We start from the raw sequence: 12960 nt of genomic DNA, 5'->3' as shown, positions 1-12960 counted from the left end.
TCTGCATAGCCGGGTAGACAACTTCCTAAATTACATAGGAAGGTTACACAGGTTTACAGACCAATTTGAGTAAACGTATTCAATTTCAGATGAATTGACAGTGGTTGAATTCTACCAACAGAGAAAAACAATAACGATGTGTGCTGGCTTTGTTGTTGAGGCAGACAAAACTTAATGAATACAATAAATCAAGTGAGAACTGCATTTTTAAACCAAATGTTTATTTCATTGCTTTGGTAAACAGAGGTCTATTCAAATGTGGAAATGTGAATATATTGAAAGGCTTCTGAATAATGCAAATGAAACTTAAACTTTGAAAATTTCACCACTTCTATGGCAGCTGGCATGAGTCGGTCCTTGTCATTTGTATTTGCACCAACAAGACAAATTTGGCAATTACTTTCAGATAGTCACTTCTGTATTAAGGATGTAATAAAAATGAGTTTGAGGATCCTAAAGTCCTCTATCAGCCTGGTAGAAGTGCAAGGTTATAGTGTACTCTAGCTGTGCCACTCTAACAAAATACATAGTGGAAAAATCACTTCCCTCCAACAGGGCCTGATCTAAAGTCCATTAAAGTCAGTGGGAAAAAATCCCATATGTTTCAGTAGGCTTTGGATCACACCCTTAGTGTTCAAACCTGTGAGGTAATTAGAACTCTGCTCCTACTGAAATCAGTGACCAAAATTCTGTTGTCTTTAGTGGAACAAAGGTCCATTGGCTCTGAGGAGAGCTCTTATTGATTAGATCAATAGCAACATTTGCCTGCTGGAAGCTAAAGTTCTTGAGCATTTTGGAAGAATATGCATAACGTCTTCCAAAATTAGCTACTCTCCTGCTAAGTACCTCTTCACCCTCTGAGTTTATTGCCAAAAGTATCATCAACTTAAATGGAAACAGAATTTGGAATGAAATCTCCATTTAGGTTTCTGTTGAAGAGCTGTTGACCCCTCTAGCTGGTGATAGCAGTGCAGTGGAATTCAGCATCCTGCTCTGCTTTAGGTGCTAGGAACGCTCTGTGCAACCGAAGATAAAACACAAGCTTGGAATTGGACCTTGAAAGGTAAAAATCCTTTCATGTTTTTCCTTTTAAATATGTTGTTAAAATTGAAAAAAATCTATAAACTAGAGGTAGAGCACAGCTTTTACCCCACAGTCCTGAGTTAGAGGGTGGTGTTGTATGGAGAAGTACTGGGGAAATTGTACCAGATAGTCTGTGTACACGGGGATTGCATGCTTTGCACTTGTGAATTGGCTAGCAAAGATTGTTCCCTCTGGTGTACTGGTCCCATTCTGTGAGCTAGTAAGGAAGGTGGCCAGAGTCATGACCTTAACTCCTCCTTTTCCAGCCACCTTGTCCAGTTGGTGTAAGGGCAGGGAGCAGGAATAACCTATCCTTATGTTTTCCAGAGCACAGAAATTGCTAATGTAGGAGGGCCACAATAATATGGCCATGTAAAGGACCATCACCTTCTGGCCCAGGTTCTGTTAATTTGGGATCTGCATAATTTGGTAATAGTTTCAGGTTTCAAGCAGTTCTTAATTGGCTTATTTTTCCAAACACTTGTTCACCTTAAATTCCCCATCTATAGTGCAATGTTCTCCATGGCACAACCACGTCAGGCTTCATCAACATTATCTCTCAAGTACTGTCATTATGAGAACAAAGTGCCCTCGGTTCCAGAGCAATGTTTTATATGGACATCGGTTGAGCCCTATCTCATTCCTGCAGAGGTCCGACAAGGGCCATGATAAATGGATAAGAGCAATCATACTGTCATAATGCAAATAAAACCTTGTAAGGACCTTCAGTCTCTATTGATGCCCTTCCGTTGTTAAAGCCAACTGACACACAGTCAAATATTTTTTTACTGAATATATGAAAGAACCATTTCTTGGACTCCTTTTTTGCACACAATTCTCTCTTGTGAATGCAACACAATATTAACTATTCTGAACTACTATTGTATGTTACAGTTATACAGCATGGCTACCACTCTGATGATGTCATGTGAGGTTACAATCACAAAGCTTCAGCTTGCTGAGAAAGTGATACTTGGAAGGAATATAACATCAGATCTACGTTTTGGAAGAAAACACTTCCTGTACAATGTAGGAAATGAGAGAATCTTCTCTGTCCTGGGCTTCAGGCAAATGTAATTTGGGAATAAAATTGGCAATGGAGGGGGAGAAAGGAGAAACTATTTCTCAGGCAGGCTGATTTATTTTTTTTAATGGTGCCTGTTTGAAAGTAACCAGGGGCTGGAATATTAGAACAGGTCTGTGATGGGGCATTAATCTGTTTGGGGTGGTGTGGGGTGAAGATGTCTCATAAGGGGCTAACTAACCTAACAGGCTGCACCAGAGGGAAACTTAGGCTTGACTGATAAGCACTACTTGAAGATGGAGCCCATGTGGGCAGGAGTAGGCAGGGCTTGTATAAAGCCAGAAAGGGAGAGCAGAAGGGGGCTTCAGTCCTTCTCTGGGCTTACTGAGGAGAAGAAGGAAACCCAGGGAAGAAGCAGAAGTCCTGGGATCCTGACCCTGAGGGAAAGGGTTTACCCAGAGAGGTGGTGGAGAAGACAGCCAGAAGAGGGCAGAATAGGAAGAAGCCCAGGGAAACAGGAGCCAGTGTTGAGACTGTGCAGACCTTGGCTGCTGATGTAGGGTCCCTGGGCTGGAATCCAGAGTAGTGGACACCTGGATTCCCCTGCCACTAGGAAAGTGGCACAATCTTGGATAAGAAAAATGCCTGGAATGACACCCAGACAGCTGGTCCAGGGAGACTTTTCTCCCCAGAAGGAGAGAACTGTATAGTGGCCTTGCTGGATGGCCAAATCATGAAGAGGAAGAGCCAAACCACAAAGAGAAAGCACTGTGACTCCGTCAGAGTGAAGGAAGAGCGTGTCAGAACGGGTCAAATTAATCCCCCGATGTTGTCACACTCACCAGTGGGTAGCCTACAGTATCTCATTACAAGGCCCTTGGGAGATAAGTAGATCGCACGGTCATAGTTATATGGAAGTTTTGGGGGATACATCCTATTGTTCCCCCTGAATCTAGTTTGTCATTAGCTTCAGTGGAAGCAGAACTGAGCCCTTACCGGCGCTACTCTGTGTCCTGCCTCGTAAGGATATGTACAGATTCTTATATTAGGATTCTGCTTTGACTGCCATTTAAATATATAAACCATAGAACAAAACAACAAAGAACTGTTTAACAGGGCAGTACGGTATGCTTCAGTTAATATTATACTACCTGTGGGGAATATCAGTTTGCATTGGCTGTATCAAGGCTGATGGTCGGATTTACAGCAGAGAGAAATGTACCTTTAGCAGATAGTCAGCACACTACAACCCTTCCTGCAGTGAGCTCAGCAGTAGTCAGTGCTCCTTCTCCCCAGGAACTCTCTCTTGCTTTTCTGTTGTATCTCTTTCAACTACCTACTCTGTTCAGCTTTCAGTAGCTGCCCAAGACAAAAAACACACGTAGATGTCTCTGAAGTTCAAATATGCAATTGGCCACTTAGAAAAAACAAACAAGCATATCATTTACACATGAAATACCTCTTTGCCACTCTCACAACCTAATAAAGTAAAAGTTGACATCTCACAGTCAGTACAGGCTCCTTTTTCCTTTGGATTGGATTGGCTAACTATAATCCCACTATCAGCTGTAACCACACACTTTCCCTTAAGATTTGCTACTTTCTAAACATCTTTATTGACAAATATGTCCCTTATGTGTCCCTGACGCTTGGGTTCTGATACAAAGTACCAGATGTTAAGAAACTTTAGCATTCATTAGATCCAGGAGAATCAGCTGGAGCAAATGTAACTGCTTTCTACTGTCTGTCTGAAAGGGGCATACCATTTTCTAAAATTTATTGATTAGTCAATATTTACTATTGCAACACATAGTTCATGGTCTCTAGAGCATTTGGAACTATTTGATATATGAAATTCAAAGTCTGATTGGGGTTGGTTTCACGAGAATATACAAGGAAAGCAATTATCAGAAGGATCATGAACACAGTTAAAGGGGAATCATTGATTTTATTGAACTGAATATAAGAAGAAACATTTGAACGATTGCCACAGCTGTAATTGATCTCTGTACACCTCTGTTTTCTATTGTTTTGTAGTCTCATGTGCCTTCCTATACGCTTGGCTTTTGATCCATTCTATCCCCCAAATAATAAACTTACCTGGCCCCTCCTCCCCATGTACAGAAAGAGATCTAGTCTTCTGAACTGCCAAAGCCCCCCTAGTTCTTTATAAAGGAACCTCCCTGACCCCCTCTCCTACCTTGTGTAAACACAGCTGTTAATGTGATATTTGCAGCATTTTTCATTACCACCACAAAATTTGTAAGAACTGCTTCATGTTGGCTGTTTATAGAATAAATACAAAAAATCAAATTTAGATAATCTCATGCTATTTTCCATTCCTCACATGACATAATATTTCAACTGTTACAACACATAGGATGTACTTTCCATTGATAGCCAGTGCTCTAGGAACTATCAGTGGAAAGTACATCCTTTTATGTGTTGTGTTCCATATATTAAAACTATCTCTCTGCTCTGTACTATTCACAGTATGATGTCTGGTACTACAAACTCTAACACCATTCAGCTTAGTGAGACTTCGTGGTGTGGGCAGTAGTTTTCAGTACTAAGTACCCAAAACTTTTTCATCCACCTTTCCTTTTATTCTGCCTTAAAATCCAACTTTGACTTTTGTCAAATCAACCCCTCCAATATATCAGTTATTATTACTTACTATTTTGTTTACAGTAACACCTATGATGTACTAAGTGCTTTCCAAATACCGAAGAGGGCTGGTCCCGGCTCTGAGGAGCTTGCTATCCAAGGACAGACAGACAAGTAGACAGAGGTAGGAGGAAGGGGAACAACAGGTACTTATGTGCAAATAGTGAATTAAGTTGACTTGCATAACAAGTGGGCCTGGGGTATGTCTAAACTTTGAGCTAGGGGTGTGATTCCCAGCTTCAGGAGACATTCCCCACATGTACTTAAAATAGTGTGTAACTGCAGTAGGGCAAATGGCAGGAGAGGCTAGCCACCTGAGTACATGCCTAGCATCCCAGACAGGTACGTACCTGGGACAGCTAGCTCCTCGTGCCATTCCAGCTATACTATGTTTAGGATAATAGCACATTCAGAGGTAGTGAGAGTATATCTCATCAAACTGGGAATTACACCCCCCAGCTCAAAGTGTAGGCACCTATGAGGGACTCAAATGTGGAAAGGAGGGGCCTTGCAGTTGAGTTCTGGGAGGTTGTACTGTACGTACAGGGCTGTGTGGTAAAAGGCACAGAGGTGATTGAGAGGCTGACAAAGGAGCAGACAAGGCTGGAAACACTGTTGGAGTGAAAAGGACTGGAAAACATGTTGATAAGATCCTTTGCAGGATAGGAGGGATAACAAATTGGGGGTTAGGTAGTGGGCATGATGCACTTGTTCAAAAGATGTAGAAATACATTACAATGATTTTTTTCCTGGCTTCCTAGTTTTAGAATTTGCTAACTGCTAATGTATGTAAATTAATTCTTTTTTAAAAAGAAAATTTTAAATCCACTAACAATAGCTTCAATGAAAATGAAAGAGTGGCTTGCTGCCTTCAGCCTCTGGGGGGATTTGACCAAATTAATTTCTTAAGCAACACCATAAATCCAAAGAAAAAACAACACAATTTTGATAAATGAAAGTCTGTCAGAGGCCACAGGGCTAGTAGTGTTGAATTGGACAATTAATTATGTATTTTGTGCATATCATAAATAGTGAGCAGCTCAAAGGATGATGACTCAATAATACAGCAAGGAAGAAATGAAACAGAGTGAATCTTTTATCAGGATTTTTCCCTTGTGACCCACGATTCACCCAATACCATTGTAATGATATGATGAAAGGCTGATAGGGCTAGGGCTTGAAAACCTACTGCCTGTTGGAAACCCATTACCTCCCATTACCATCAAAATGAAATAAACATAGATAGGGACTAATAGAGAAATACAGGGATGGCTCTTTTAGCTTAAGTCTCCTTTCTGCAAAAGACCTTACACAAAAACCTGCTGTCCTATAATATCAATATGACAAACCAATGTTGCTTTGAAACCCCTTTGATGTCCTTTTATCAAAGACAGATGATTCATGCTGTTCTTGTTTCAGTATTTATGTATGCGAAATTGAGAACACTCAAACACTTTATGTATGTGTCCACAGGAAAGGCGCTTTCATGCTTACTGGGCTAGCTGGAAATCTTCCCCCGCCGTTATCTCTCCTCCAGTGGAAATCTGCAATTCTCTCACTTTTAGACTGAGCCCTGTATTACAGTAGCCTATGTATCATCCATTCTTACCCAGCCAGTCTGAGTTCTGGTACCTGCAGTTCTTCCCTTCAGGAGTCTATGACCCAGTGCTATATGAATAGGACAACAAAGCCTTCTTACAACAAAAGTGGTGTTTTATTTTAAAAATAGGAACGAAACATTTAGAGAAGATTTAAAAGCAATAGTCTATATGCATCTAAGGCTAGTCGTGCCCTGATGGTAACCTAGTCAGGCCTAACTTCCTCACCCAGCACTTTAGTCTGGTTCTCCCAAGAACAATCCCCACACACCTTCTCAGAGATACTTTATCAGCTGCCAAATGTCCTTTTGTTCTTCTGTGTTCCCAGGCTTTTGCACTGCTGGACAAAATTAGATGTTCAGGTTGGCTGTGGAGGAGGTAAATTTCAAAGCTAACACTCATGTCACTCTCCCTTAACAAACCTCAAGTGTTGGCTGAGGGTTAGTTCATCTTGAGCCGTTCTTTCAATTCCTGCACGTTTTTCCTGACAGCTCCCTCTTAAGCTAAACCAATATCGTCATAAGTCAACATCCCAGTAACAAGGCCAACAAACTGTATTAATAAATTATTACAGAGCAGTTCCACACAGTGGCCTATTTAAACAAGAGAACAGTAAAATTCCATGTATTAATGCAGCAAGTTTGAATAAGAGGATGCAATAATGCCACTTTGTTGCACTCAGCTTTTGAAAATGTTGCAGTGTCCCTTTCTACCGATTCTTATATTAATATAGTGTTACAAGGTACATTGATGAAAACAGGGAGTTCAGGTCCAGATCTCTTCTTATTGCTAGTTCAACTTTCTGCTCTACATATGCAATTAGCAGCCACATATATGAAGCATCATTTCTGGCACTACAAAAATTCACTGAACAAAATGCAGACTCAACAGGATTTAGGTGGGAAAATAAAGGGATGCTGGCAGGGGTAACACTTGTTTTGGGGACAGAGAGCGTAAGTACAAAGGACCAAATAGGTAAGATTTACTGTCAGGTAGAGAAGGGAATATTGTTGATTTAACAGTCTGAGCTAGTTTAATAAAAGTTAGAGTTTCAATGAATGGCCTCAACAGTAAGGAAACTTAATTTGTAAACTTCCATGGTGAAGAGGCAAGAGAAGTCACTAAATATAGCAACATTTGCAAGACAGTGATCAAAAATAGTGTTCATATTAACTTACAAAGATCCTGCCTCTGCAATGTTGTGTACTGCTTTTCAGTTAGATACATCAACAGGTGTGTGCGGGGCCATTATCTGCAATACTTGTAAGTGCTCTCACACTTGACAGAGTTGTATATGGGACTAATAACTCACTTGATACATTCTACATCAGTCTTGTGCTGTACTTGTGCCAGATAAATCTCAAGAGCAAATGAAATCTCAGCATTCAAGTAGCAATTGAGATTCACTTGGAGGTGACAGAGTCGAAACTTTTAGACATCCTGTACCTTTAAAGGCCATAAACTGGCTTCTTCTAAAACAAGCATTAGCTGCCAGCAGCATTTTAAGTACACCACCATTTTGTGTTTGCAGTGTTAAAAGAACCGGATGTGCTACAAACCCAAATCCTCTACTTAAGCCATTAATGGTGCAGGCAGGCTCAATGGAGTTTCCCTGTACTGATATCAAAGGAGTCTTCCCATGATCCCAAGGAAAAAATACCTTTGATTGAAAGGTAAGTGATGGTCAATTTCCTTAATATGTATGGGTACAAGAAAGTAATTACCCACCTTTGGCAGATTGTTACCTCAAATAACTAATTATATGAAAATCACTGCTCGAGCTGGGCCATACAGTGACTTATCAGCATTCAGTACCACCGCTGAGAAAGATGGGAGATAAAAATAGGTCATTAAGAAGAAATACTGTTTCGCTAACTGGTATAGACTCTTTTCCAACTGGATCCTGACCCAAACCTGCCATCAGTAAAGAGATTGGTATGTGCTGCCGAAGAATTAACGGTGCTTCTGAGAATATCATATGAATGCAGCATCCAACTGATCCTATTTCAATTTTCTAGCTTACTAGCAGGAAATATAGGAATTGCCGTAGTGGATCAGGTCAGAGACCCATCTAGTCAAAGACCAGGACAGTGGCCAGTACCAGATGCTTCAGAGCAAGGTATAGTTATGGGACAGCTCTCCATAGCAGTCATTTCTGTCTAACCCATTCAGATTGACTTACACCCTGAAGCATGAGAATGTCAGTAAGGAGGAAAGCTCAAAAGAGTTCACCAGCCAACTTCTTTCAGTGTAAGTAAGTCAGGGTAGCTAAAACATGTCATGTATCATTGATACTAAGTAATGTTTCGATTCCTTAAACTAGAGCTTTTTGAAAATGGAAAGCAGACTTGTGAAACATTTCAGAATTGTTTCCATTTTACAGGGTTTAAAGTGGGGGGAGGGAATTGATTTTTCTTTTCTCTCCTTTCTAGTTTTTTGCCTCTGAATGCAATCAAATGAATAATGTTCAGGGTTCTCCTATCAGACACAACATTTTCCTTCCTCCTCTCCAGTTTCTCACAACTTGTCCCACTTGGGAAAAATTAGTGACAAAAGGAAAGGGTTGGGGGAGGAATTTAGATATTAATTCTATTACATTTAATTGCAAAATGGGAAGGAGAGAGAGGAAGAACAAATCTGAAATTTCCAAATTTAACACTGGATTCAATTTGGTTTGTGGAAAAACCATAGTTCTTTAGTTCAAAATTTCTTATTAAAGTGCAATCAATGACATTTTCCTTTTTAAAATAACTTTGGACTAAACCCCATTTTTCAGCAGGACAACTAAGTTGAAATTCTTTTAAACCTGCTCTAGCTAAAACTTGGCAAATTTTGATAAGCCGTCTGTCAAGTGTAGGAGTACTTGTTTTATTCTAGTGAGCAGCAATGGCCCTCTGAGCAGCTAATACCAAAAGACTAAAATGCATTTTGACCAAAATTAGAAATCATCCACTAATATCATGCCTGAAGAGCACATTTATAGTCATCAGCTAGCGTAGACGGATCTAGGTCTTACTGAAATCAGTGGAGGTGTGCTTCCTTAATTGCCGTGATCCATTTTCTAAGAAACTTGTTAGCAGTAAATATTTATAAACAGAAAAGAAATTCATGTTCAGCCAAAACAATTGCCTTTTTAACAGCCATACTACTTTCTATTTGTCTTGCCTATGTGTCATTGAAGGCCATAAAATATTACCAGTGATTCATGAGAAATAGTGTAAGATTTCCAATTCTTAATCACCTTGTCTATATGTGGAAGTGGGGAGCGCACTATTCCATGTGCTTAAATCTTAACCAGTGTCCTGTCATTTCCTAAGTCCATTACAAAGTCTCTGGTCTAAGAGCAATAACGGGTGAAGCTCAAACTTTGGAGGTTCAGTATGCTTCATAGAAGATCAGATGCTTACTCAAACTTTAGCCCTACCACCTGTAGCTGCATAACTGGCCTGGCTGAAAGTTTCATGAATACATTGCTCCAATTCACTACTGTACTAATACTGTTAATTATGATAAAATAATGTCTAGAAGTCCCTCCTGAGACCAGGGCTCAATGAGGATCCCAAAGAGTTTGCTTACAACCCAGGTAGACAAGGGAAGGGTAGGAGAAATGAAATATTTTACAGAACTAAGGCAGACAGAAACATGAAGGCCATGCTGGAAGCCTGGCAGAAATCGGAACTAAATCCAGGCCTCTTGTACCAGCCCGGTACCTTAAGCACACTTGCTAATATATCATGCTGGACTGTATCCATTACTGTTCAAGATAGTTACCGAACATGTATGCATAAAATTGAAATCATATGGAACATTAAGAAAATGTATTCTAGAACCATGGAAGATTGACTGACAACCTAGCATCTAGCTTGATTTTTCTTTTGGGGCATTCTTGATCTGTTCAATTTGCTCTTGGCAGCAGTGCTGATGTAGTGCATCTGGTGAAGATGCACTTTATCAATGGGAGAACGATCTCCCAGTTACTCCACCTCCAATGAAAACTGGAAGCTATGTCAGTGGGAGAGCATCTCCTGCCAACATAGTGTGGTGTAGACACCACTTTAAGTCGATGCAAGTTGCTTCATTTGGGGGGGGGGGGTTCCACATCCCTGACCGACATACCTGACAGCAACTTGTCTACACTGCCACTTAAGTTACTACAGAAAATTCTTTCCCAGGTATCTGCCTGGCGAGCTTTGCTCACATGCTCAGGGTCTAACTGATCACCATAGTTGGGGTCAGGAAGGAACAGGCAGAGACCCTTGGGGGGTGGGTTGCCTTCCTTTGCATCATGGGGCACAGGTCACTTACAGGTTTAAACTAGTGCAAATGGTGAATTCTCTGTAATTTGAAGTTTTTGAACTATGATTTGAGGACTTCAGTAACAAAGCCAGAGGCTAGGGGTCTGTTACCAGAGGGGGTGGGGGAGGTTCTGTGGACTGCAATGTGCAGGAGATCAGACTAGATGATCACGATGGTTCTGTTTGACAGTCCAGTCTGAGTTTACCTACTACCCCAAAGCACTCACCCTCCACTTCTCTTGAGGCTTCGTTCTCTACTTTGTGCTACTTATTCTCTCTCCATATCTTAATCAACAGGCACCCCTACTTTCATGTAGTTCCCTCCATTTCCCCCTTCCCTTTTGTCTACGTGGCTCCCCACCATGGACTCGAGTCTACTTCCTAGCATCTGAAAAAAAAGAGGTAGACCTGGGAGACACATGGCACCTCTTGAAGATTGATGTCCGCTAAGAAAGCCCACTGTCCATAGCTCCTGTAAGTGGAAAGCCCCATTTTCTCCTGTCATTCATTGATGTCACTTGTGAGTTGGGGCCAATTTCAGAAATAAAGTCATACATAAACACACCAACTCAAATTCCAATATGCTTCATTAATGTACTTAATAAACACTCAGTTACTGAATGGAAAATGAATGTAAGTGAGTCTTAATTGGGTGTAACTTACGAGCAGATTTGCTTGAAGGTGAAAATAGTGTGTGGCCTAATTTAATTTACATATTGAATTATCATTCTGTTAGCTGCTTCTGTTGCTACAATCCTATCTTCTAGGCCCTAGGCTTGTGAGCTAAACCATTTTAGATTCCGTTGGACTCAGCTGGCCAAATTTAGAAATGATATGTAAGTGGTCGCAGTGTTGCTTACATGTTGGCAAATGGTTGAGTTGAAGGAAGTCTTGAAGGAGAATCCAAGCTGATGTAAAATGCACATTGAGGGGGGTCAGAATAAGTTACCAGCTACACCCCCTTCAACACCCTCCAGACTTTCCCTAGACTCACTTACATTCACTTCTGAGTGTCTGTTCAAAAAACACTGGCTTCCTGCTATACCCTCCCAACAGACTCTCCTTCTCCTTCCCTTGCTCTATTAAGGACTGTGCAGATGTCGCATTTTTCTTTCTTAAGAATTACCACTTCATGCTGCTTAAAACCCAGGAATCTGGCTCTGCATTGATCTTTTTGCAAACTTACGCAGACTTTTTTAAAAATCACTGACTTCATCTCTATGATGAACACCTCCTGACTATGGATACAAGGAGACCTAATTGCCAGATTTGACCTCTCTCTGTCCTTGATGCTTATCTCCACCATTGCTCAAACTGTTATCCTTTCTGGGAAATGCATTTACCTGATCTTTCCTATGTTGATTTCAACCCCACACACAATCCCCTTGAATTACTGGGGAAAGAAATCTTCCCTTTGGAGACTTCTCCCACCGCAATACCTTTTTTAATTGTGATACATCAGCTTTAAAAAAGGGCCATTACTTGGGATCATATCTTTGTGATTACTGAAATACAAAACAAGGTCAGGGAACTCTCATTCATGCTGTATTTTACACAGAGAGGTGAAGATAAAGAGCCAGATGTGTAGCTAATATCAGTTGGGATAGTTCACATAAAGTCACAGGACCTATGCTAATTTACATTTGTTGAGGATGTGATCCAAAGAAGTTTAGCCCTAAAAGACTGACCTGTAAACAATGCAAGATTGATTTTGTTTTGTTTGGCTCTTAAATTTGTTGTGATGCTGGTAAATCAAGTGCCATCTCTTGCCAAGGCCACAGGCATTAGTTAAGAACTGACAAACTCATAGCTGGAAACCAAACCAGCTCACCTGTATGTTAGTATGTATTTAGTGTTTAGACAGTATGGAATGCTTGTAAGTTGATGCCTGCCTTAATCTCACTTGTCTGTATTCCATATTGTAAAGAAATATTGGAGTTTTTTGCTTTATAACTTGTTTGCTCAGAACTTGTGAACCCAGGTATAGGAATCGTCCCCATGTCCCCACCCATTAATGAGGCCTATCAAGATTAAATGGGCCATTAAGAAACATCACAATACAAAGGATTGGTGAATGGCCCTATCACATCTTGGAAATACTATGTGCAAGAGAATTTCTCTCATGGCCTGGAAGGTCCAATGTAAAAGATAAAACAGGGTCACAAGAACATTGTTCAACTCTTTTCTGTTTGAACTCTCATAGGGCCAGAGACCTTGAACTAAAGCAGAGTCCCAGGGTCAACCTGGCTTCACCCTGAAAGATACTTTGAGCAGACAGATTATTGCATCTCTG

The 12960-nt window shown here is 40.6% G+C and overlaps 1 long non-coding RNA gene across 1 annotated transcript; it reads left to right on the top strand.

The window, feature by feature from the left end:
• The first annotated feature begins 4761 nt into the window (after window positions 1–4761).
• Window positions 4762–11126, top strand: LOC135983885 (uncharacterized). Its single transcript, XR_010601707.1, has 3 exons — window positions 4762–4898; window positions 7904–8045; window positions 10965–11126. It is a non-coding gene; the product is annotated as an uncharacterized LOC135983885 (long non-coding RNA).
• The last annotated feature ends 1834 nt before the right edge of the window (window positions 11127–12960 follow it).

The sequence above is a fragment of the Chrysemys picta genome, chromosome 1 (assembly GCF_011386835.1).
Source record: "Chrysemys picta bellii isolate R12L10 chromosome 1, ASM1138683v2, whole genome shotgun sequence".
NCBI classification, from domain to species: domain Eukaryota; kingdom Metazoa; phylum Chordata; order Testudines; family Emydidae; genus Chrysemys; species Chrysemys picta.
This window is presented reverse-complemented; position numbering and strand designations above follow the sequence as displayed.